The sequence below is a fragment of the Calonectris borealis genome, chromosome 2, assembly GCF_964195595.1.
Source record: "Calonectris borealis chromosome 2, bCalBor7.hap1.2, whole genome shotgun sequence".
NCBI lineage: Eukaryota > Metazoa > Chordata > Aves > Procellariiformes > Procellariidae > Calonectris > Calonectris borealis.
In genome coordinates, this window is record NC_134313.1 from 80,630,222 (window position 1) to 80,651,891 (window position 21,670).

The 21,670-nt window shown below is 42.3% G+C and overlaps 1 protein-coding gene across 1 annotated transcript in view; it reads right to left on the reverse strand.

The window, feature by feature from the left end:
* SEMA5A (semaphorin 5A) overlaps positions 1-21,175 on the reverse strand; it is a 352,567-nt gene extending 331,392 nt beyond the window's left edge. The window contains exon 1 of the mRNA XM_075142440.1: positions 20,991-21,175. The gene's annotated coding sequence lies outside the window, so the exon portion shown is untranslated. The remainder of the gene's footprint in view (positions 1-20,990) is intronic.
* Positions 21,176-21,670: the final 495 nt, after the last annotated feature.

Genomic DNA, 21,670 nt, shown 5'->3' on the forward strand with positions numbered 1-21,670 from the left:
GCCTGCTGGGAACCATTAATGGTAGAGAGAGTAAAGTTATTCAATCATCTATAAGTCACTTTCCAAAACTGTTGCCCTCAGTCAAGGGGGTGATTAATGGCGTCCAGCAATGACACAGTTTACCCCCTGCCCATGCAAGCTCTTTGATTTTAATGTAGTTAAGCTACTGAAGTAAACAAACCAATTTGGGTGTTCAACTAGCTCTTTGTCTCGTTAAAAATTATTTGACTAGACTAGTGGTAAAAGAATATTGCGTATGTCCCCAAATTCAGTTTGGCATTCTATAATCATAGCAGCAATTACATTTGCAAAAAGTTAAGAAATTAACAGTGGCAGAAGACGGTCAACCTTTCATTAGGGACTTTCATTAGGGACTTTCGTGTGTAACGAAATTAATATTTTCCATTCACCACGGTACAGCAAACATGCTTCCATATGTTTCAAAGAGGCCAGCAGCAACTACAGTCAGCAGGCAAAAGTCTCAGCAAGCATTTGCAAATTTGCTGTTCAAAACCAAACAGCACTCTACCTCTCCCAACTAGGATTTCTGCAAACTGCAATTCCAGCATCCCTCGAGAACACCTTCTGCAGTCTGGTGTCAGGCTGTACTTGGCATTTCATGTCAGGGCAAGTTTTCCTTCCCTCTCTTGCGCAACCAAAACGATTAGTGTGAATGCAACTAAAATGATTAGTGTGAATGCAGAGTTGAATTATCAGGGCTGAGGCATTTTGTTTCTTTATTTAAATGTCAGGTGCCCCATAAAAGTTTGAGTTTAGCGTACTTTCAGTAGAAAACTTGAACGCATAACACCCGTGAGCGTGTATATGGCTACCTTTGTGCTCCGCGCACATTCAGCAACAGAGACGACTACCACAGAAGTCACGGAGAGACGCCGGGTGGTTCGTACGCACAGCTGCGCTTCGGCAAAGCTGATGGCAAACCGCCGCCCGAGGAGAACCGAAGGGAGTATCACTCCGGGTATGACCTCACAATCACTTTAATTCCTTTTAAAGTGATGCAACAGGACCGTGCCTCAGAGCTATTTACCCAGCCGCCGCGTCCTGGGGGCTGGCTGCAGCGCCGGCTGCGAGACCCCTCCCTGCGCCTGTGCACCGCCACACCGCAACCGCAGGTGCCGCGTGCAGCACGTCCGCATCACCTTCCCGGTGCATCCCATAGCCTTAACGATGTCTACTGCTATCGTTATCACAGAGTACAGAAAGAAGAAAGAAAAAAATTATAGGTCGTCATGTAAAGTGGAGCTGACAGCATGCCATCCTTGGTTTTCAAAAATGTCACTGGCCACGTATTTCACAAAGATTGCTTTCAAACCTTCAGACGGTTATCCGAGTCTCATTTTTCATCACATTCCTCCCGACAAATTAATACCAGCCTTCCGCATCTTACGACCGAGAACAACGTATCAGTTTCCCACACATCCTGATCAGCCTCTTTGCTCTGAACTCGCTCCAAACCCATCTCCTAACACCCTGATACTTCCTGACCACTCATCTCGACCTTCCTTTTATCCTCCTCTCACCATTTTTTAGCATCTATTCTACACATACCCACAGCACTGTAACCTCATAGAAACTTTGTAAAACCCTTCTTAAATTCAACAAAAGACAATAGATGGCAGAGAGGATTATTTTCCTTTGGCAGCATGACACAATCAGCATCCAGAAAGTATACTAATAAATACAGTTTCCAGATCAATACAATTCACATACATAGATCTGGTGAGCATTTTAATCTCCCAGTGTCTGGTGGCACAGGACTTCCAAGTAGAAGGTGTTATTGTCTGGTAAATTTACCGAGCAGGGATGACCTATGAGACCAAAAGCACACAAAGGTGACAAAAAGAAACAAAGCTTAGCAAATAGGCGCAGCATTTTATTTTGTTTATCAACACCTAACTTAAAGGGGGGGGAAAAAAAGAAGGCTCCAGCCGTGTCCTCCTCAGAACAGATTTAATCCATACCAAAAAGGCCAAAGGTTTCCTCCAACTGATACTGTCACAAACCACTAGAAAGCAGATTTTTGTCACCGCTCCCAACTTCCCCATCGTGTACTCTGAAACATGGGAGAGCTTACCATCCCCAGACTGTAAAAGTCAATATAAAATAACTGTAACCATCCAAGTCTCTTTTTAACTTACTTCTAACTCTCTAATCTGTCAATTTACCAACTCCCTCACTGTATTTAATATGCAAAGAAACTTGCACGTTTCTAAGGAAAAATAATCATACATTTCCAGCAAGACATATCTGTATGTTGCTTTGGTTCCAAATACGAAGTGAAATATATGAAAATTATGTTGACTTGCTAATGTATTACAAAAAGAGTTTACATTTTTACAGTATGCTTCCTTTTTAGCTTTTAAGTTTTGTGTCCTACTTTCTGGTCTATTAAAAGAACTCTTTGCTTCTTAATTTTAATTATCTTCTCTTTACTTTTTCTTCATTTCTTAGTTGACAGGATATTATTACTCCTTATGGAGAATGCTCTTTGATAAGTAGGACCATACTTTAAAGCTGCATTTAATTCCTCTTACTCACTTCCTCACCCTGAAGCAGTTTGCCATTGAACACCTACTCTTTTGAAGGAGTTTCATACATAAATCAAATTTCAAGAATCAAAACCAGAGCATTAATTTTACCATAAAACCTGAACTCCGCTATGCAATGAAGCTACAGATACTGAAAACTAAAAAACTGAAGTCAGCATTGAAGGATTTCTGTGTCACTTCTGTTACAACTTTCTTATTTGACCTCTACAAAATGCTTCTCGGTTCAATGCAAAGGACAAAACAGAAGAGGCACACAGACTTTTTAGTTGAGATTTCTTTGTTAAAGCTGTTCTTACTGCTAGCAGATGCAGCTGCTTATAGCTTCATCTTGAATGATGTTTTCTCAGATAAAAATCTTCTCCAGTCTGTTACCTGTCCACAAAAGTTGAGAAATTTCATTGTTTTCAATTATGTTTTGCAGAAAGTGGATAAGGGTGATCTGACAGCATCAAGATAACGGAAGAGTGTTTAGAAGTCAATAAATGTTGTTAATGATTTCTATGTCTGATAGCTCAAATTCCAATTTTAGCTTCCTAATAGAGTCGGGAGACTGCAAAGAACTCAGGAAGGCATCAGATAAAGAAAAAAAGCACCCTACTGCTCAGTCAATAACCACCCTGAAATTATAAAAGGAGAAAGACATGCCATTTTCTGAAGACAGTCCAGGTGTTAATCATACAAGGAAATAGCTTAAAGCATAGCTTGCTCTTCTCTCCCCCACCTTTTTTCTTCTTTAAATAAAAGCTTGCTTTTTTCCCCAGCAGTGTTTACATATAGCTAAGGCAGTGAGATCTTACAACATCTTGCGTTTTCAAATGTCATTCAAGCTGTTTGTCAATCTGTCCTAAAATGTCACATTGTAAAGAACTAGTCATGTTTTCTTCTGCTCATGCGAGGCTCCAGTTGTCACCTAAACAAGCAAGACGAAAGCTTTTTTCCCCGTATGTAAAGCAACTTTGTCTAAAATTAGTGTTAAAACTAAAAACAATATGGGAATAATTTATTTCTGTGACGTTTAAATCCTCTTTATAAAAAGAGATGAACCATCCCAGCCACACGTGTGGCTTGTTCACAGATACGACTCAAGAACACTTCGCTCCCACAAGGTGCTTTCACTGAGAACCACAGGAGCTGAGGGGTGGGGGGAAGGAGAGGGTCCAGAAAGGAGCTCTGCCTTCAAGAGTTTTCACCAGCCCTCCAGCTAGGCCACCACAATCGTTGTATTTGAAATAGGCGTTAAATTGGTCATTTTTGGGGAGGGGGCGGGGGGTCTTGTTGTTTTGAGGGTTTTTGTCATTGTTTTGGGGTTTGGTTTTGGTTCGGGTTTTTTTTTTAAAAAAAACAAATCTTAGCAAACAATCAGAACTTTTTAAAAAAGAAACTGGAGAGACCAAAGCTCTTCTGAATTTTCCTATTTTAAATGTGTTTTTCAACAATTTATGTTGCCCTCCAGATAAACCCCAGAACACCATCAGGATTTTTTTCTTTATCAGAGTATTAGTAGCTCCTAAGTGCTTACTTCAAAAAAAAAAAAAAGTTCACTGAACTTGGATATAATCAACCTATTTACCTACATAGCACCTTCCATTGAAGCAGTCTGAACTCCTTTACAAAAGGTTTTGCAAACAGCATGTACAAATTCATTTCTCCCCCTAGACAGGAGAAAGGTATTACAGGGCTGTATTTTTTTAATCTATTATATGTTATTTCTTTATTTATACGCCTTTATTACAGGTATCACGCTAAGATAATAGCTATGACTTCACTAGATCCCATGATCCTGTATTCAGCTTTCCCAAAATTCATCCTGTACTATATACTTTCTTAGAAGGTGTCGTGGTTTAACCCCAGCCAGCAAAAAATAAACGCCACGCAGCCGCTCGATCACCCCCCCCCGGTGGGATGGGGGAGAGAATTGGGAGGGCACAAGTAGGAAAGCTCCCGGGTTGAGATAAAAACAGTTTAATAATTGAAATAAAACTAAGTAGAACAGTAATAATAACAGTGAGAACAACAACAATAACAGAATACACAAAGCAGGCAATGCACAACAGAACCGCTCACCGACCGCCGACCGCGTGTCACGAACGGGGGGCGAGCCCCCCCACACACCTGGTTTTTATACTGAGCATGACGTCACATGGTATAGAATACCCCATTGGCCAGCTGGGTCCACCACCCCAGCTGTGCTCCCCCCTCCCGGTGCAAGCATCACCCAGCAACAGCCAAAGCATCAATGGGCCATCAACGCTCCTTTCACACCGAACCCAAAACACAGCACACCCCCCAGGCTACTGGGAAGAAAGTTAACCCTGTCCCAGCTGGAACCAGGACAGAAGGTTCTTCTTGGTGCTTGCATTTACTGCTTCCCTGCTGGTGAAGAACGAGAAACATGCACACATAAATTTCACCTGGAAAGTAAACCAGATCTGCAGAACCCATGTCTGCATCAGGCTAATGCACTAGGTTTCACTGCGGCTGACGCTCTTGTAACGCCACTCACTTCCATGGCAGTGCGGCTCTAACGTCTGCTCCTCCGAGGTGCAAATAACAAACCATGATCCTTGTGGCACCGTACCATACTACAGGCGTGTTAAGGTCAGGTTTATTTTGGTGGGCGAAAGCCCAGTTTTCTTCTTGAAACCACTTATTTATTTAGTGTTCCCACAACAGCAAAGACTTATAACTAAAATAAAAATCCAAACTTGCTTAGGCCACTGGGTTTAGGTTTACTGAGCTGTAGTACCTCCATTTCCATAAAGACATGAGGCATTTGAAACTTAGTACTTCATAGATGAAGAGGAACCAGGGAAGTTGTTCTTGCTAGCTCATCCCATTTGCACGTGGTGAAAGGGTAGGCTACTGTACAGGTGCTGGCCAGCATTCCACTTCCAAATCCCTTCCCTAAGGGCTGCTTTGTGAAGGCAGAAAAAGGAGAAGAGAGAACACCACACTGAAGACCCACCTTCTGAAAAGCTGTCTCATAATGCCAGGAGATTAAAGATTTCATACGTGGTTTTTCCCCCTCAGCTTTCAAAGCACAAGTGCTGCTCAGATCCCATCGCTATTTAGAAGCCTGCCACTAACCTGCTATGGCAAATAAACAGAAAAAGCCTTTGCCATGAATCTTTGGACAAATTATGCTTCTGCCTTACTCACTGTGCCTCTTGTATCACCACTTCTGCACATGTGAATAGCTTTCTCTTTACTGTAGCAGTGAATGTTAAAGCCAAAAATTTAACCTCTCCATCCCAGCATTACATAAACTCTTAGAAGTGATACTAAACGAAAATATTAGACATCATTTAAATTAAGGATGAAGAATTTTTTTTTTATCCCCCAAGAAGTTGTTAAAATGCTCACAACTATTCAATATGACAAAGAATTTTAAGAATCTATGCTTTAAAAAAATGTGTGAGCAAAGGAATAAAGATCTGCAGACAAATCTGAAAACACGGAACAGAAGTCTCTCACCTTACTTAAAAATCGTGTTTTTAAAAGCCGGAAGCCAGTCTTTTTAGTGATAATCTCAAAAAAAGGTATTAATATACTCTGTTTGAATTAAAAAAAAAAATTATGGTCATATATAGTTGAAATATAACAAATGAAGGAAACATTCATTTTTTTCCTAGATGTTTGTCCTCCAAGAGAATATTTACATATACACCCAGTTCTGTTGTCTCTCTCGCATCCCCCTCCACAGACACACAGACGTATATATTGAGAGAGCACAAGACAGACAGAGAAACACATGCTCTTGTTACCACTCTCTGAAAACAAACACAAGAACTAACACCTTTACTCAATAAATAAGTCATAAGAAAATCCTATCTTATTTCTACAGGTCATTCCAATGGGTTTCAAAGAAACCTCCTGCTCATAGTCCTTAAAAAGCCTATATCCCTCTATTTTTTCCAGAAAGAGGCAGAAGAGGGCAGGATAATGGAAAGAAAAAGTCAGTAGAGACTTTCCCCATACAACTAATCAGAACCTACTACAATTTTCATAACTATTCAAGCAATTAATCAAACCATAATACCCAAGTTGTTTTTCCTCAAGCTTTACATTCCCCTAATACAGGGGATAGCACTTTTCCTCAAGCTTATTTGGCCAAATTCTATTGGAATGCTACAAGTAAAATAGTATAATGTGAAACATATCACTCTCAGTCCCACCAATTGACTGGGTGTTTATATTTATTATCAGAAATAAGTCAGGATCTACTTATACTCCCCGCTGAAGTCAGCTGGAATTGTGCCATCAACTTCCATTCACGCAGGACCATGTTAAAGATCTCTGGGCAAGACTTTATTTTAATACTTACAAAACACATTGCACATTTTGATGCCGTATAAAGAGCAACAGTAATAACAGTAAGTCAGCCTTGCATAAAACCATAAAAAGTTTAAAATAAATATGTTGAGACCTGCTTGAATAACAGAGGGTGCTGAATACCATCTAGTGCTTGTGACCACCTGCGGTATCATATCCAGGATGCTAATTTTAGATTTCTGGATGAATGCCCGCTATAGGATACGCTATTTTTACTAAGTTCTGACATGTCCCTCCAATGGCACATCTCCACGTCTGAAGTGGTACTGTAAGGCTATTAAGGCTTCCAGTTACCACTTGGCTCAAAACTGCAAACTACTACAAAGTTCCTTTGCAAAACGCTTCTTCATATTCTGATTGACTTTACGCAATAGAACTTATGAATAAAACAAAAATAAATATCTGGAAACAGTATAGTTAGAAGAGGTCAGCTGTGGTGTGTATTAGTCTTCCCTCCTCCCCCAAAGTCTTTCTCATCAAAACCCAAAATAACAGTATTTTATATATATTATTGCAACTTTCAATTCAATGCACAGAAAAATCACACAGAAATAGCCTTCACCTTCTAGGTAGATTCCTCCAAGTGTCTATACTAAATTGACCACACCTGCCTCTGTCTTACTGAGAGGCAAAATAGAATCAAAAATGTAGCAAACGAACATGGTGATAAATGTATTACTTTATTCCATGTAATAACATGGATGTCGGGGACCACCATTCATCAAGTTTCAATTTAGACCTGCAAGTCACTGAGTACAATGGACAGCCGAGTTTTACGTGACAGTTTATACTACAGAGCTGCTGTCTAGTTTTCCCAAGGAGATATTTTTAACCAAGGTACGAGGTCAGCAAGTTTGGAATGAGCTTTAGCAATTAGGGTTTAAGATTTCTACCTTTCTACTCACATGCACTTCTTCCCTTACCTGCCACATTTCAACAGGTAGACTGAGACTGTTCCAAGAGCTGTCTTCCATTATGACAAACTTTAATACATTTTTAATCACAGAGACTTAAATGCGAGCATGGTATTTGGCATGCATCTTGAAGCAAACAATAAGATATATCTTTTGCCAAAATCTCCAATGAAGACAATCCCAATAGTTAGGGGGAAATGTCAGCCAGAAACAGTTACATGAAGCATAGAACCCCCCGAGAAGGAAAAAGTCTTTATTTATTAAATTAAATGCAAATTTTTCATTCTAATACTTCTGATCTGTTTTTGTGGATTTTCTCAGGTATGCTTAATTAAACCCAGTCATCAACACCAACTTTGTTCAAAAGAGCAATTAATGAATATGGCACAGAAGCAGCTTAGCCCTGGAGGAGCCTCTGACATTTGTTCATAGTGAAGACTGTTCATTAATTGCTCCCTTTGTTCTAAGCCTCTTAATGATATTTTTGACATAACACTACAACTCATTGTGACTTATTCCTCACAGCTAGCGACATCTGCACTATGTTAAGTTAATAAAACTACCTTTGAAAGATTTTCAAGAAGATATTTAAAGACACAGAGGAAAAAAAGATCTGGATGTGCTGACAGTGGAATAGAGAAGCTATATTGAAATGCTTACTATTATCTCCAAGTACACTTTGTATTACGGATAATTTAAGCAAACGTTTTGTGTTCCATATTTGCCATAATCAATGGAACTCAGGCAGAAGTCCACCATGCTATTCCAACCTATTTGAACTGTGCTCCCACACCAAACTGAACCGTAATGCTTCATAGGTCTCCTGCTGATCATAAGTTCTCAGACAACTGAGAGGATTGGCTTTTTGATTACTTCAGTAAAAACTACTGGTTGGGGGTTTTTTTTTTCCTTTTTTTAGGAAAAAAAAAAAAGGTAGAGAGTAAAGAGTCTGGCTCTGGGTTACGAAAGAACCACACTGAACCAAAGATCTCTCTCCAAAAGTTAAAACAGGCTTGTTGCCATTTCACACTTCTGGAACTCAAAAGAGACAAGCAAAGCCATCCCATAAATTAAAGCACGTACTCAGTGTGCACTTTGTAAGTTTGAAAAATTAACTTGTTTATCTCCATAACATGTCCATAGCATCATATCATCCATAGTAGAGTTCTGCTGCAAAGCACATCATAATTCACAGAAGAAACACAAAGCAAATAATGAACAAGCTGCACAGAAAGTTCGTACCTGGAGAACAGCTGAAAGCCCTGCAGATCCACAGACCTTCAACACACAAATGAAAACAGTGTCCACCCTCAGAGCTGGTGACATTACTCCAATTATCCTGACCCAGTTTTCCAACTTGAGATTCAGTTTCTGTAATTCAGATTATATAGCAACTCCTTCTGCCTGCCAATTATTTACATTAACACAGCCATCAAGTTTCATGCAGTTATATGTGTGAGAAACTGTATGTTAAGCATTTCATTAGGTAATTGTATACCTCTAAGTACTTAAAGTAGCGCAGCAGCAGTGGATATGGTTAGCTGGAACCTTGTTTCTTGATCTAGTCCAAAAGGAGCCAGATCCTGCAAACAGCCAAGGCGAGCCAAAGAGAGTAACACTGTGAGCCCGAGCCGGGTGTGCAGCGGTGGAGAGGAGGAAGAAAGGCTTCCACAATTTTGCAATTGCCCATATCCAGTCTACCGGCTCCCACCACACTGTTCTCCTACGACACACGGGCTCTGGTTTCCTCTGAAGCCTTCCATTCCCACTCAGCCAAAACATCCTCTCCCACCTCTGATTTCTACCAGCTGTTTCTCCCCTTTGCCGGCTACCTACCTCATTATCTTTACTCCTCGAATGAGGCATTAAAAAAAAAAAATAAAACCACCCACCCACACAACAGCAGCTGCCCTTCTCTGTACTGAGCTTCAGGACACAAAGCAGCAGGAAAAAAACCAGACAGCCGCATGGGTGCCAGCAGGCTCCTGCCAGCCCGAGCACCCCTGCCTGCCCAGAGCCCCGCAACCGCAAACTCCCAGCCGGGGCTACGGGAATGCGGGAAAGGTGACCTGCACGTCTTAGATGCCACAGGGGTAACAGGGCACTGGGCACACCTTCCGATGGCTAACTGAAGGCTGAGTTTGCACATGGCTTGCTCACAGAAACAATTTTACCTGCTGGGACACTGTCTTGGCTGACTTACTAGAGAGTGAAAGCAGAAAAAAGTAATTCCACCTAGATACAAAATTCACAACAGGCTCTCATCCTTGATGGATTAGCCAGAGAGGGATCAGCAAACTACACCAGCACTGCTGTTCACAGCTTTTTATTTATATGCACAAAAGAATCACTTGAGTATCTAGAGAATCATTTGTTCATTAATATATTTACACACATATAACCTGTCAGCAGAATGCTGGCCTGCCTTATACCTTAGGCATTGTCCTGCACGTGACAGATCTAGCAGAGTTAAGTCAAATTACTAAACAATAAAGCAAGGAATATTCTGATTTTTTTGCCTTAAAAACACAGAGCAAAAAGGAACTCAACAGAGCATATAAGCTCGTTTTATTAGCATTGCTATACTAAAAGGTAGATAACAAACCCTGTAGAACATTTATTTCCAAAATTGTTTGGACCATGAAGCAGTGCTAATGTCAACCTCAATATTCCACCCCCCTTCATTAGCATTAAGCAACCTAACCTTTAACTGAGAACCCTACAAAAGCAACATACTACTGTACATTATCTCAAATAACATATTAGGACCTACTGATCCCACTTTTGGAACTACAACTGCACTTTGAGGGAACGGAAGGGGAAATAACCTGAAGGATTTAGAAACTGAAACATAACAACTGTACTTAAATCTCACACAATACATGGACTTAATACAGCCTGCATAAGAGTGCATGGCAATATATACCATCAAATCAGAGGCAAACTATGGAGAAACACTTGCACTTACAAAGTGTTCATCAGCTTTCAGAAAAGAAAAGTACATTAAAGTCTCAAACTTCCTACATTCTTATTACTGTAGTCCAATTAGCTTGTCCATGTTTCTGGTCCATCTAAATTAACATAACTTCATAATTTACTGAAATTCTACTGATTCAGTTGCATCTTCTGAATCCAGTCAAATCACATCATGACCTCTGCCTTTAAAAGATCCCACTATAGCCATTGTGAAGGATTAATTTAAATTACATTTCTTTTATTCACTTTTTTCACTCTCAAGCAAAGGTTGTTCCACCCTTCCCTGCAGTCCAGCCTGCCAGAATAAAGTTTAAAAGTTTATGAATTTTAGATATTACACATAATCAATATTTGATGCCAACATTTCTTTGCTCTTCAAAGAGATGAGGTCTTCAGAGCTCAAAATAAAACTATCAACTATCAGAACAGTGTCCTTATCTCTATTTCAATTCACTTTGTCTTTTGGCATGGTCTCGTGCACTAACCACTGGACTGAAGCTGATAAGTTGTTCCTAGCAGAAAGGCCTCTCTGTCCTTCCGCTATTATTTTGTTTGTCTGGGATGCTACAGCAGCATTTTAACTAAACAAAGGGAGCACATGATCTAGCCAGTACCACTGTTTCACAAACTGGAATAGACTGTAAAAATGTATGTGTGAATGCATGTGTGTGTATATAGAGAGAAAAAAGCACACACACACACCCCCACCCATGCACCCCTATATATATATATATATATTTTTTATATATATATTTTTTTTTTTTATATATATATATGAACTGGAAAGTAAGGTTAATTTTGACCATGCATACAGTAAACCAGGAAACATTTATAAATGCTGTTTGCAAACAGTTCTTTAAGATATTACAAGAGTCACAGATACATTTTATAATTAACACAAAGCTTTTAAATTATAGATAGGTTTTACTGTCAGGACGGAGCGCTACTATGATCCAGTCTAGAATAATTTTGGTCACTGAGCCCCACCCAACAATTCCTACACAGAATTTATTGCTCAAATAAGTTTTGCCTATCATAGCCTACATTTAATTCTAATACATTTTTCACACATTACTAAAGTATCTACCAACACTCTAGTTTTACTATACAGATGCATCATACTTGATCTTTCTTTGTGGTTTCAGAATCTTGAGCACACCGAACACATCACCTGTGGGATACGGGCAGCTTCTAGTCAAGCGGAACGCTAGAGGAAGGCAGTTAGCGAGCGTCTCCAGCTTGCTTCATGCCACACTGCATAAGAAACCAGAAATCTCACCGTTTCGATGGCTCTGCACGGAGTGACTCGCATCCTTCACCTCACATGCTGAGCTATAGCGGAATGCACTGGGAGCGATCGCACCAGACAAACAAGTGTGGACTTCTCTGCGTGAATGGAGATTCCGTCCATAGACGCCTTGGGGCAAGGACGCTACATTCCCATTCGTTTTTGAATGGCCAGGCCTACCACCAGAAAAACCAATAATGGAAAATGGATGCAACAGCTTTCTCGAGTGATGAGCTCCTGGGACCAAGGGATAAGGAGTACAGTTATCAGCCTAAATGCTGTTAAAATGGTGAGAATATCTTGGGAACTACTGCTGCAAAAAGAAGCTAAATGAAGCAACATTTCAGAAGAAGATACTAACAGTTTATATACCAGTTGCCATTGCTAAGGCTGAAGAGATTATCAGTTAGGCCTGCTCATCGCTTCCTCCCTGGTTAGCTACCTACAAGGGCAATTCCAAACTCTTTTCAGTCACAGCATGACATGTAAACCTGAACAATATAATACTAAGTCTTGTTAACTCCAAACCTTACGACTCAGTCATAAAAGTAAGGCTCCCATAAGCACTCCAGTTCACATACGCCTAACGCTTGTAGGACTAGTTATACAATGATGGAAGTCAACCCAGATGCTACCATGAAGTCAAAGGGGTTTCTTCTCTTCTTAATGTTTTGGGATGCAGGGTGACATTAGAAGTACCTAAAAGACAACATGAATGATATTCAGCAACGGCCAGACAGTTTTTCCTAAGATTGGTCATGCCGGTTATCAACTATCTATAGGTATTAATACAAACACTCACAGAAACACGTTCTTGATACAAAGATTGATTTGTGGAAAATAACTTTTTCTGTGGAAGCAAGAACATTCAACACTTACGCAAAAATTATTATAAGGCTTAGAAAGTTTTAGTTGCCAAATAAGTAAGAAGGAAACAAGGGACTCAAACGTGCCATAAAGCAACACTTCCCACAATGCAGAAAGTGGCAAGCACCTGGCTTGGCAAGAAGTGAACCAAATCTGCTGGTTAAAAACAGAAAACTCTAGATCCTCAGGTTTCATCTGTAATTGAGTTCTCCAGACCTGATCTATGGCTACAGATAAATCTTTGAAGGTGTCAGCATGTACAGAGACCTGGGAACAAGCATTGTGTCAACTGCTCTGCTCATTTCAAATGCCATTCTCAAAATTTTCAGCGTTGGCATTGTTAGCAATTTGGGGCTTATAGAAAAGGTCAAGGTTGATGACAGCAGCAGGAAAAAAAACCCTCTCTTTTAAAGGACTTTTTTATGGGGAATGCTAAATCTACGAAATTAACAAATACAGGCAATTATGAACCAGGTCTGATTTCTACAAACAATTCACAGCAGATCAAAAAGGTAATTTAAGCACATGAATTGTTCCTCGCAAACAAATGGAGCTCCCTATATTTGCAGTTATGCAATTCTTATACTTCCTCTACTAAAATATTAGTGATATGCCTCTGCAACAAACTAGTTCTTTTTTTTAACCTTCTGGAAAAAAACAATTACAACACAGCATCTCTACAACTGAAGCTGAAGGTCAAGCTTTGTCAACAGTCATCCTATAAAAAGACTAATGTGTGTTTTCCCAAGAGGCAGATAGCCCTTTGCAGGCAATGCGTTCATATGGGTACTCAAAGGAAAATAACACATTTGCTCAAGTATTTTAAGAGCACTTTATGATTACGGGTTTGAGACACAAATATAAGGACTCAAGTTAAATATCAGAATTAAGTGTTTACCTCTAGTTCAAGACTATTTTTCGTCAAACCCCGATACTAATCTCGTTGGCCTTCAGATTAAATAAATTTGCAAAACAATTTTCTTTCCAGTTATAGATAAGTGAGCAAAAATGGAATTTTCTAATAAAAGCTACTTATAGAAAGGATACTGAAGGAAGAAAACAAGTTCCTCCACCCAGGCCATTAATTTAATTTAAAATAACAGACAAGAACAGCAGAAAGAACAGTGAGTCAGATGTACAGTCCGGATCTCTCTTTGCTAGTTACGCATTTTTTTGTTACAAGCAGTTAAAGGATGATGCCCAAGCTGCACTGGTTTGTCTTCAATATTAAACACTTCTCTCATGCTTCAGGTAAGGAGTCTAACACTATGAACTCAGGAAAGCAACAGAAGATAAATTGGAAAATCTTGCAATTCTCTTTGACAATTCAGGTGAGACTATAGACTCTGACCAAGCTTTATGACAGAATTACATCACTTGTACAAGTCTCCAGGGCCTGGGGTAACAGCATTTTAGGACTCATGCCCACGTTCATCAAGAGAAGCTTTTCTCCACACAAACACCAACTTCTTCACCTCTTACACGTCTCTAGATCTGTACGCATGAACTCATGCTTTTGGCAAATCAATGTAGAACAGTTATGTCATTTTATACTATCAATTCCAACAGCATGTATCAGAATCCATTATCATTTTTCAATAGAGTAAGGTCTGACAGACAAGCTCTGGAAGACTGAGCTCCGGTTTTTAACAGGTTATTACCCTGAATTTCCCCACCACTTCCTGACACACTCAAGGGCAACGCAATGAGGCATTGCCTCTCAGGTACCTCAGTCCTCAGCAGAGGAGTTTAGACTGCTGGTGAAGACGGGCATATATCTGTGCCTCAGCCCATTTGCAACCTCCACAAGAGAGCCTGTTGCCTCTTACAAAACTAACATAACAAAAAGCTGTATGAACACACTTTAAACCACTGAGGCAAAATCCATCAGAGCTCTTCTGCCAGTCCTAAATTTCGTTGTTATTTGAGGGACTAATCAGAATTTTTATCTGCACACACAATTCTCCTCTCCCCTCCTTCCTCACCTGATAGTACATATTGCACACCTGCAGCTACGCTGAGACCAGTGCCTATGGGGCCTTACTGGGGTCAGTGACCATGGGTGGTTCAAAGAAAAAAAGTGTTTTTAAGAGGATCAGTTCCCTAACACTGTTTACAGTATGGGTCCACATGAAGAGTTGCATTGGCACTACTAAAAGGACCCAGTAGACAACTGGCTGACGTAAAGACCCAGAATTGCCAAGGAGGACAACAAACTACAACACCGCTATCTGAATGGCACAGCATCCTCCACCTCTATCTGCCTGCCTTCGGGGAACACAGCACACAGTGGTTTTCAGGTCACAAAGAGAAGCTTTTATTAGAGGACAGGAATTAAGGGGGTTTTCTGGTTGTTCGTCTGTTTTTTTCTGAAGTATTTTATCAAGTGAGAGTCAGAATATGGATTTGCAGTGTCAGAAACAGGTGCAAGGGACACTACCAACATCGTCTTTACTACTTCAGCATCACAGCTAGTTCATAAGGCTCATAAGAGTCACTAGACTCTTGGTCTTCCCCAGGCTGGTATGCCTTGAGAGCACTATTAGGAAACAGTCCTCTCTATTCCCTTCCAAAGCTGAAATCCCATCTTTTGGCTAAACTGTGAGTCCCGTGTTGCAATACTGGGTAATGTAACATCAGACGCTAGTAGTAATTTTGCACACTTACTCTCTCCTAGACACTCTTAAGTATTTCAATACCACGGCTTACGTTTAAAAAGTAGCAAGGAAAAGCATGCACTGGAGCAAGAGAAGCTAGATAAAAATTAGAATACACAACACATACACACTGGTTTTGATGACAAAATCTAATAAAACAACCATATAACCCTACTGCAAGTTCAGAATAAGAAAGCAAACAAGACATAACAGAAGAGGCTATCAGCAACCGAACTCAGATTAAGTAACATACCAGCCCAATGACTGTGGACAATCCCTTTTCACAGCCTCCAACTTTGACTCTGACTTAGTAAAGAAATCCTAAAACTTTGCCAGACTTTGAGAGAGACAAGGCAATACGCATGACCTATCCTCCCGTAACTGGCAAGGCCAGGAGTTTTCCTCAAGTACTTAGCAATTTCACTTCTGGCAGAGGAGGTCAACAGAAAGGGCTTCATCCCGTACGTTTCCTCCCATACCAAAGCCATTTCAGCAAGTGCTCCTAGGGTGCACTTCATAACTAGGGGGTTTTGCCAATACAAACATTAGTGGGCTTCCATTGAAACCAGGTCACTGAAATGATCCAGATTATGAAAAAACACCATCCCCCACCCAAAAAAAAAGAAGCAGCAGGAATTTCTGAAGTGACTTTATGCTGGAGAAAACACAGCGCAGAACAACTGCCTAAACGTTTTTAAAACCACAACACAAATATTCATTCACATGCCTATGTCTGTAGAGTTCACCAGCAATAGAAATGAGTGATTCAGCAACAACCTTACTGTGGGTCAGAAGAACAGGGCCCAAAATTATTAAAATACTCTCTAGCTACGGAGGCCTTATAGTTAACTTTACATTAAGCATTTTTGATTCTCAGTTAAACCCTAAGTCTAAGAGAAAGCACATTTCAACAGCATTCTGGGTTTCCACCTAGACTAGCAATTCAGAGAAGGAAGGCACCAGCAGAGAAGGCAGCTCAATTTTGAAATTCAGAGAAGGGGTGGGGAAAAGAAGGTGGGAAAATCTCACAATTTGCAGTATGGCCCATCTCTTCAGGCCATCCAATTCACGTTATAAGCCAATCCTGCAGCCATCACATATGCTCTGATTCATTCACTATATGTATTTAGTAAAGCCTAAGAAAACATCCCAGTATTACAGAGAGAGAGGACAGCAACAGGCTGCATTTCAGCATTCTGAAAGTTATAATTTCTGTAAGCTTCTCCTAAACCAAACAAATACTGCTAAGTGGTTGCATGTTGCTGTTCATCTAGGAGTTAAAAAATCAGCAAATTATATGCCAAAGATTCAGAGCTATTCAATCAACAAACTCCAAGGGAAACAGTAATTTCCATTACTGGGGTTGGTAGCCATGAAAAGGTTGACCAGTTCTGTCAGAAATGAAGATCCAACAATTCTAAAGTATAATGAAGCTCAGGGATATATCCTGATTTTAAAAATTGGAAAAGGAATGAAAATCTATATTATCTTGCTATCACACAGAAATTTTGTAACACAGATAAGCTAATTAAAGTTTGGAAGTGATAGCGCAGCTGACACGTTGCACAGCATTTAAACTTTTTCTAAAACAAATCGTTAAAACTGTTTGAAAAGAAAAGATAAGTTTTATCTTTTCAAAGGTTAACAGTTGAGTTAAAATCAAGAATTTCACCTGCAAAGGCCTCAGTGCAGACGTCATATCAATCCCAATCAATCCTACTGTCACTGACAAAGATCAGCTTCTTTGTGAAGTTGCCTGACTTTCTAATATACACTGGGACACAAGTACAGATTTCTTCCCAAAAGGTCCCCAAACAGAGACTCATTTTATTAATATTTTTATACAAAAATAATGAGTATGGAGATAAAGAGTTGATTTATACAGCAGACAATTGGATTGCGTCAAAGTACCTCAGGGAAGACACAAATTTGAGAATAGATACGTGAACAAAACCACTAAATGACAAAGGATTTACATGCTTTATATGCTGGAATATACATTCTAGCAAAAAATTAAGAACAAGACACTAATTGCACTGCAGTTTTGGGGTCATTAACTTGGTTTACATTTGCTACCTTCCTGACAAATGTTAAGCAAATGTGCCATACTTAAATGCAACCTAGCAATTTTCTTAAATAAATATTCGGACACATTTACGAAGCAAACCAAAATAAAAGCCCCAACCTTTTTTGGAAAGCGTTTGCTGTTTTAACAACAACAGATTTAACAGCAAACCGTACCTGGACCGCACAGTTCAAGCTGCGACGTTCCCCAGGCGCCTGGGAGAACCGCAGATAGCAGACCGCCACCTGCCTTTCACAGCGCACAGCTGCAATGCTGCAGCCTGGAAATTAAAACTAGCCTACCCAAACAGTTGACAAACGTATCTCAAAAAGGTCAGTTTGAAAAGTTTATAGCGTTTGACAAAAAAAAAAAACCAACACCACCACACCTCATTCTTTTGAATCAGTTACAGCTTCATGAAACACATTAGGAAAGAGCAAACGTACAGTCTGTAACTTAAAACTGTTTCCGAATAGGGATGTATACACATGCCAAAGAGGATAAAAGGATGATAATGAAGAGAAACAGACTGATTAACAATAATTCGGAGAACTCGGCATTGACAAGAACTCCCATTAAACATCTCCATAAAATGATGTTACATAAAACGAGAAGTTCCTCGGTGCTGCTTCCTATAATTACGGCAGCAGCAACAACACCAATTCATCTCAGGAGCTAGTTTCTCTCTAGTAACTTTAGAACGTGTATTACCAAACATCAAGATCATCTCAAGATTTTATAAACCAGATGTTAAATCTAGAGCTAAACCATATATCATCGCCATTCAGAAGTCAGTCATCACAACATATTGACTAATTACTACATACTGCTTTACATTACACAGTATCGGATTACACACACCCTCCCCCCCACTATCAACCGATAGTACTGGTAGTACACACCTACTTATCAACTGATAGTACTATCAACTATCCACTTACGTATCCTACGGCATAGAAATAACCCACAGCCAACACTTGGAGTGACGCAGCCCTTGCAGCCCAGAGCGCAGAAAAGGGTCTGCTCCTGCTCACCCCAGGAGCTCAGCTGCTCCCTTGGCTGAATTCCTTCACACAACCTCTAACACAGGAACTGAGGTTCGCAGGAGGCTTATGTTGTATTTCTGCAGTTTATGGCTTGTAATGTACAGTTTACTCACTGGAAAGTAATGAACTTCATTCAGTGAAAATCCAGTATTTGTACAAGAACACACTGTATTTGTATAAGACTACATCGACAGAAGTTAGAATCCACGTGGTTTCCCTAAGCAGCTGGGGGGGGCGGAAAAAACCACCACACAACTCTTTTTCTTCTGAAAACAGCAGCAATACATAGTTACCACCCTTTGCATCCCTGCCCAACAGGAAATTAGTACAACAAACCTGATAGAACCAAAGTTTATGGATCATTACAAAGTGCACGAGCCCTCCTACTACCTGTAAGTATTTCAAGAAAACAGCACTGGTTAAAGATTAAAAGAAATGAGACACTACAGATATTAATGCCTCCAGCTTTCTCAACCAAAACAAAACTGTTACAACATCCTAAGGAATAAGCAGTACAACTTAAAAGCAAGTGTTTACACTACTTTGTTCAAAACGACCTCTCGAAGAAAAGTAAACTGCCACCCTCCAGAGCAAAGCCTTAGCTCTCAGCAGGACTCCTCACAGCTGTTCAGCATTAAAATGAGAAAATGAGATGAATCCATTAGTAAATGTAATAAAGTTAGATTATCAGTACCTGCTGGAGAGGCAGGTGGGAACACAGCACAAAATACAGAAGTCTACCAAAACCTTTCACTAGGCTAAGCAAAGTACCTAAGGCCATACCTCAGCCTTTCAAGGCAGCAATACACTTTTGATGGAGTAATCATTATACATATGATGTCACCAAGTTCAACAATTCTTAGTAAGTCAAACTTTGCTAAACTGAGTCAGAGACTTACTCACGTAATAACTAGAAGACACTGAAACTGCTAGAACTAGGATTTGAGTGCAATTTCCATTATGAAAAACTCTATTTTTGCAGCGCTCTAGCTGGGTTAGCATCATACCAGCCTTTCACACAAAAATTCAAACTAAAAGCGGTTAGTCAGCTTTCAGAAAATACGGTCTTCAAATGCGCTACCTCAAGGCTGCCGGAGCACGCTATTACTATAACTTTAACACCAGTTTTTAGTTTTAGGATGTTTTTCTCAGCTGTAATCTTGCAAATTCTAACCATCTTCGCAGGGGTGCGTGGGCATGCATGCACAGACTCTCCTGCCAACAGCCCAGTTTGCTGAAGGAAGGGATGCACTGACAGCTCCCCCCACCCCTGCTGCCCCCCAGGAATAATCCCGGGCAGATTATCCTTGTGTCAGTCTACCGTGCATGCTTAGCATCTGGAATGATACAACAAACCCTAATAGCTGTCATTTATCTGATAAGCAAGCCTCACAAAAAGATGGATTAATACAACAGACCGAGATGTTTCCTTCTGCGTCGTTGCAGAACGGTAACTCAAACTCCACAATTCAGAAAATGCCGAAATACGGGCACACCACAGACCGAAGCCAGTCCAGTTAAATAACAGCGACAATAAACGCACATCGGGACTTCAAATCGTACCGCAAGAACATCCCACTGAAAACCCCACGTTTCTCAGACAACCGCCGGTGCCCTTCACGCCGCTTCTCTTCTGCTCTCACCAGAAGAGGCAGAGCAAACTTCACTTGCCGAAGTGTGACAAAACCCCTCCAAAACGTTTCGGAGCCACCGGCTGCCCTCCCGCAGCCGGGGCTCAGCGACCGCAACGCACCTCACGCTCCCGGGCGAGAAAACCCTCCCGCGGGTGGGACCCCGAGGACAGGAGCGTGGCGGCTCTGGCTGCGCGGAGCACCGGGGGGGACAGTTCGGGTTTCAGCCCCGCTGGAGATACGGCTGCCTGTCCGGCTGGTTTCTCTTCTCCCGAGCGTGCAGCACCGCCTTCGGGGGAGAACGACCGCCCGTTCTGAAGGGCTCGGAGGACCTGCGGGGGTGGGGCCGGGCAATGCCCGAGACGGGCTCCGACCGCCGGCAGCGCTCCCCGCCACCGGCCCCGGCCCCGGCGGCAGCACCGCTCCGCCTCGCTCCCGGCTCCCCCTGCCGGCACCCTGCCGCCGCGGCGGCCGAGACCCCGGCCGGCCTCCTCGCCCCCCCGGGGCGCCCCGGCGGAGCCCACGGGAGGCGGCCCCGGGGAGGGAGAGGGCGGCCGGGGACGCGCCATCCCGGCGGCTCTCGGAAAGCCCCGCCGCCCCCAGCCCGAGCACCGCAGGGGAGAGAGGGGCCGGGCGGGGGTTACCTGGAGGCGCCGTAGGGCTGGGCGGCGCAGGCTGATGCCCCGCTCCCCGCCGCGCCGCTGCCGCCTCACGCCGCCATGGCCGCAGCCTCGCCCCGCGCAGCCCCACCGAGCCGCCCGCGCTCCGCTCGCTCCCAACAAGTTTGCGGCGCGGCAGCTGCGCGCCTCGCCCGCCGCCCCCCGCGCCCGCCCGCCCGCCGGACCCAGCGCCCCGCCGCGGGGGCGGAGCAGCGGCAGCCGGGGCGGCTGCGGCGGCCGCCCGTCCGTCCCCGGCGATGCGCGGGTCGCCGCGCAGCCCGCAGCCGACGCTGCCCCGGGCGGGGGTGATCTCGCATTACTCCCTTCCCGCCCCCGCGCTCCCCCCTCCGGGCCAGCCGAGAAGTTGCAACTGGTTGAGATGTTTGTGCTTGCGGTTTGGTTCTGGGGTTGTGATTTTTTTTTTTTTTTAATATTTTTTTCCTTACTTACCGCAGCCCAAAAAGCATGACCTGAGGCTTCTCCTCGCGATCAGACCTGAGCAGGGCGCCTGTACAACTGAGCACAACAAATCCCGGAGAGCTGCAGCAGCCACAGCAGGAGGGAGGGAGGGAGAGAGGGAGGGAGAGAGAGGCGGCGGGCGAGGGGTCGCTCCGTGGGTGCCGGGGTCCGCAGAGCCCCCGCGGGATGGGAGGGCGCGGCGCTCC